We start from the raw sequence: 6034 nt of genomic DNA, 5'->3' as shown, positions 1-6034 counted from the left end.
TTTTATACCTACTGCCCACTTTTGTATCTCTGTTAGTAGTAAAATTTTCTAACCACCCACCAGCTCTACAGTAATGGTGATTTATAAAGTAATGGAAGTAACTTTACTTTATAAAATGTATAAAGCAGAGTTACAGCAAGTTAAAGCATATAACAATTACTTACCAAGTACTTTATGTTGGATTTTCGCTAAGTTTGGCAGAATAAATCTTTATAAAACAATTTACTATAATAAAATCTATCTTTTTATTTATACTTTGGTTGCTCTGCTACCACCCACCATGAAAGCTGGCACACCTACTAGTGGGTGGTAGGGACAAGGTTGACTACCACTGATTTAATATGAAATAGGTATAATTCTGACTCATTCACACTGTGATGTGTTAGCAGTTGTCATTTTTTTTATTTGACAATTTAACAGAAAAAAGATCAGTGTCCTTGACTAGCCAGTAGTCGTATAATTTAAAAATTCTTGGCCATTGAGGGAGGGAGGAGAGAGAGTGAGAAGCATTAAAACTCATATTTGCTTCACTTTAGTTGTTCATTTATTGCTCCTTGTATATGCCTTGACAGGAAGAGGGTAGGGCTCGAGTACAACCAGTGACATCCTCCTCAAGCCAACAACCTTGGGATCAAACCAGCAGCCCTGGCCACAAGCCAGTAACCTTTCGGTCATGTCAATAATCTCATGTACAAGACAGTGACCCATTACTCAAGCTAGTGAGCTCATGCTCAAGACATGATGAGCCTGCACTCAAGCTGACAAGCCCACAGTCAAGCTGGTGACCTCAGAATTTCTAATCAAGGTCCTTAGCATTCCAAGTTAATTGTTTACCCATTGTGCCACCACCAGACAGGCAAGGCAATAATTTCTTGGTAAATAATAACTATTATGGCCTGACCTGTGGTGGCGCAGTGGATAAAGCGTCGACCTGGAAATGCTGAGGTCGCCGGTTCGAAACGCTGGGCTTGCCTAGTCAAGGCACATATGGGAGTTGATGCTTCCAGCTCCTCCCTCCTGTCTCTCTCTCTCCTCTCTCTCTCTCTCTCCCCCCTCTCTCCTCTCTAAAATGAATAAATAAAATTTAAAAAAATTAAAAAAAAACTATTATGAAATGACATAAAAGAAAAATACAAAACTCATTTTAAGATTCAGCACACAATTTCACTATATAAATAAAAAATAATATGTGAGATTATAAAACACTGTGCATGGTTTATTGGAAGTACACATTGAGAACTGGAAACAATTCATAAATGCCTCAAAATGTGTACCACAAATACTTCTTAGAGTACCACGCCTGATTGTCCCCCTTGGCTACCTGGTGATAGACAGGACACAGGCTACTTCTGAGAATTTCCTATTTGAACTTGGCTTTAAATTTTTTATGTTTTTATCAAGGGCAGACAGAAATCTCTAGAATATCTATTTTAATAAAATATCTAAACAAATAGAACGTATTGTTATTATAAATTTATTTATTTGATATATAATATCATACATATTAAAATAAGTCTAATTAGTTTATTCTTTCTTAAGATTTTATTTACTGATCTAGTGAGAGAAGAGAGAGAGAAAGGAAGGGGGAAGGAGCTGGAAGCATCAACTCATAGTGGTAGCTTCTTGTAACACTGGGCAAGCCCAGGGTTTTGAACCAGCAACCTCAGCATTCCAAGTCAAAGCTCTATCACAGGTCAGGCAGGCCTAATTAGTTTTAAAAACTTCTTTCTTACAAGGAGGGAAATAAATTCTTGAGGTATTCCAGGGGCCTATGAGAATAACTCAGTCATTTCTATGTTTTAAGAAAAATCTCGCCCTGGCCGGTTGGCTCAGCGGTAGAGCGTCGGCCTAGCGTGCAGAGGACCCGGGTTCGATTCCCGGCCAGGGCACACAGGAGAAGCGCCCATTTGCTTCTCCACCCCTCCGCCGCGCCTTCCTCTCTGTCTCTCTCTTCCCCTCCCGCAGCCAAGGCTCCATTGGAGCAAAGATGGCCCGGGCGCTGGGGATGGCTCTGTGGCCTCTGCCCCAGGCGCTAGAGTGGCTCTGGTCGCGACATGGCGACGCCCAGGAGGGTCGCAACATGGCGACACCCAGGATGGGCAGAACATCGCCCCCTGGTGGGCAGAGCGCCGCCCCATGGTGGGCGTGCCGGGTGGATCCCGGTCGGGCGCATGTGGGAGTCTGTCTGACTGTCTCTCCCTGTTTCCAGCTTCAGAAAAATGCAAAAAACAAAACAAAACAAAAAAAAAAACAAAAACAAAACAAAACAAAAAAAAAAAAAAGAAAAATCTCTTGAAATTTAAATTTGGGATTGTCAAATAAAATGTTATAACATAATCATTTTGTAAATCCAGGCAAACAAACATATTTTATGGTAATAACTCTAGAAAAAGATGTTAATTAAAATTTAAACTGGTTTTAACATTAAATATTTTGTCCAAACCACAGGATTCTGTTTAATTTATACATGCATTTAATCTCTTTAGGCTAATAAAATATTACACCCTAGTTATGCATCTAGAGGAAGAAAATTCACCAAGTATAAGTCACAGACAAACACATAAAACAAAAAGAAAATACACACAAAGACCATACACATAATTTGAATTACCAATTTTTTTAGAGAAGGCACAAAATTGTTTCTTTCTTCCTTTTGATAACTTTTAAGAAAGCTGAAGAAAAGGGAGGATGACTTTTTTTTAGTTTCCTTAACCTTATTTATATTTCTAATTAGCCAGTGGGAGGCCTATTAAGACTTTAATGAAAGTTTAAGCTCCGTAAATGAGCAGTGGGAACAAAGGAAATCTGGGCGCCAATCTCAGAAATTACATATGCAACATCCCAAAGAGCTGTTTTGATAAGAATGAAGTATCAGCAATTATAGAATGAACATAGAAAATGTGTTTTGTCCTAGTCCTGGCTGTTTGGCTCAGTGGTAGAGCATCAACCCAATGTGTTGAAGTCTCAAGTTTGATTCCTAGACAGGGCACACAGGAGAAGTGATCATCTGTTTCTCTGCCCCTCCTCCTTCTCTGCCTCTCTCTTGCTCTCTCTCTCTCTCTCTCTCTTTCTCTCTCTCTCTCCTCCTCCTCCTCCTCCTCTTTCTCTTCCTCCTCTCCTGCAGCCATGGCTCAGTCAAGCAAATTGGCCCCATAGCTGAGGATGGCATTATGGCTTTGCCTTAGGTGCTAGAATTGCTTGGTTGCTGAACAATGGAGCAACGGCCCCAGATGGGCAGAAAATTGCTCTATAGGTGGTTTGCTGGGTGGATCCCAATAGGGGCACATGCAGGAATCTCTCTCTCAGTCTCCCTGCCTCTCACTTAATAAATAAAAACAAAAAGAATATGTGTTTAGTGACATGTATGTGTATATCCCGTGTCCTAAGAGTACTTTACCAATAACCAAAGCAGTAGCCACTACGATTCACCTTACACAGACAGGGGTCTCAAGTCTACATTAGCAGAAAGAGAAATATAAAGATAAAGTGTCTTTGTCCCTTGCTTGAGAGTGGCCTTACCAATGACAAAAACAGTTGTTAAATGCCTAGGAGATAAATTTACCCCACTCAGACAGGGGACTCAAGCATACATTGGCAAAAAGAGAAAGCGTATTTGTCTCAGGGACCAGTATACCCTGTTCTCCAAGGGTGGCCTTACCAACCACCAAGGATGTGGCTAAATGCCTTGGGGATGGACTTACCTGCTCATACAGGGGACCTCAGTCCATGCAGCAGTCCATTCTGAAATCAGGGGTGATCGGGTTCTGACTCACAGAAACCATGGCCCAGGTGTCATGTGGGCTGCTGTCCAGAAGGAGGATTTACCTTCTCAGCACTGACAAGTCATGACTTGACAAAGCAATTACTTCCACATCTAATAGGTCAATTTCTGCCACACAATGAATGAGGAGACAGATAGATGAGGAGACAGAACATGGAGTGAAAATAATTATGGGTCCCACCAGTCAACAAAGAATGTTACTGAGAGAGGAATCAAGTGAGAGAAGAGAAACTAGTGCCTTTCTGGGGTTTCATCTTTACAAACTTACAACTTTTACAAACCTTTACATATTCAGAAAGAACCATCTTTAAAATACCTCACTTTCTTTCCCTTTTTCTTAAAAAGCATCTCCATACCTCACGCTTTTTATTCTTAAAACCATATAGTTCAGGGGTCAGGAACCTATGGCTCGCCAGCGAGATGTGGCTCTTTTGATGGCTGTATCTGGCTCATAGAAAAATCTTTGATAAAAATAATAATAACATTAAAAATATAAAACATTCTCATGTATTACAATCCATTCATTTCTTACTGCTCATGTTCATGGTTGCGGGTGGCTAGAGCCAATCACAGCTGTCCTCCGAGACAACACAAAATTTTTATTGGATAATGCATAAGGTACACGGGTCTTTGTATGGCTCTCAAGGAATTACATTTTAAAATATGTGGCATTCATGGCTCTCTCAGCCAAAAAAGTTCCCAACCCATGATATAGTTTATTTCTATTTTTTTAGAAACCTTAATTTCAAATGATAACTAAAACATAAGCAACCAGCACTTCTTAAACTGACACTTTCATGAACACATTTCATAATCTTTAGAAATCTCTTGAAAATATAAGCTAATTCAAAAGGAAAGAGATACCCTGAATAATCATATACTTGTCAAAGAAAATTGAAGTCCCGGTTTTATTGTTGAAAGTTATCAAATATTAGAATAATATGGCTACTACTTTAGTCTCATTCTGAAAATAGAAAATATTAAAAGTTATTTATGAAGCCAAGACTGTCATAATATAAGACCACATATTGACACTATAAGGAAAGTATATTAAAAATTAATATTTGGGGAAAATATATTCACAAAACATTCTCAAGTGAATATTAATAAATTAAATTTAGTATATAGATTGTATAAATGCATACAGATTGAAAAGTAATAAGTAAAACTGTCTTTATATACAGATCACTAAATTCTAAAGAACTTACAAATAGGTGGGAATACTGGGCAAGTTGGAAAGGAAGCATCCAGGAATGAAGGGAGACCCCAGGTACAACGGTCAGTCAGTAATACAGCAGGAAGGGCCATCCATAAGAACCACAAACACAAAGTGTTCCCCACAGTACAGAAAAAGGACCTGTCCCCCCATAATGTTGCTGGCTTCACTTGTTCTAACCAGTCACTACACTTATATTGAGAGAGAAATCTGAGGGAATCTACCCTCCATTATAAGTAGTTTTTGTTCCATTAAGCCAAATATAATTCACAGTTCATCACAATATTTTCTCAAGGAAGAGGAGAGAGGAAAAGAATTAAAAAAAGAAAATAATATATGTTCTTTTTTTCCATTTTTTTCCTTCTTTTTTTTAATTTTTATTTTTTTTAAATTCTCATTAGTACTATCAACAAAACCACCCTCAGATGCCATTAAGGAAAAGGAATCGAATATCATGGGTACAAAAGACAGAGATGTAGCACAGATAGATGAGGAAAAATCTATGAAGAAAACATTTCATATATTGGAAACCTTGGAGCTCAATGACAGAGAATTTAAAATAGAAATACTAAAAAAAATCAGAGATATACAAGAAAACACAAAAAGGCAATTTAGGGAGCTTAGAAAACAACTCAATGCACACAAAGACTATATTATCAAGGAAATTGAAACTATAAAAACAAATCAAACAGAGATGAAAAATTCAATTCATGAACTGAAAAATGAGGTAACAAGCTTAGCTAATAGAACAGGCCAGATAGAAGGTAGGATTAGTGACATAGAAGACAAGCAACTTGAGGCACAACAGAGAGAAGAAGAGAGAGACTCAAAAATTTTAAAAAATGAGAAAGCCCTGCAGGAATTGTCTGACTCCATCAAAAAGAGCAACATAAGAATAATAGGTATATCAAAGGGAGAAGAGAGAGAAAATGGAATGGAGAACATATTCAAACAAATAATAGACGAGAACTTCCCAAGCCTGTGGAAAGGACCAAAGCCTCAAATTCAAGAAGCAAACAAAACACTGAGTTTTCTTA

Source organism: Saccopteryx leptura, chromosome 5 (genome assembly GCF_036850995.1).
Source record: "Saccopteryx leptura isolate mSacLep1 chromosome 5, mSacLep1_pri_phased_curated, whole genome shotgun sequence".
NCBI lineage: Eukaryota > Metazoa > Chordata > Mammalia > Chiroptera > Emballonuridae > Saccopteryx > Saccopteryx leptura.
The sequence above is the reverse complement of the archived record's forward strand: the minus strand, read 5'-3'. Positions refer to the sequence as shown.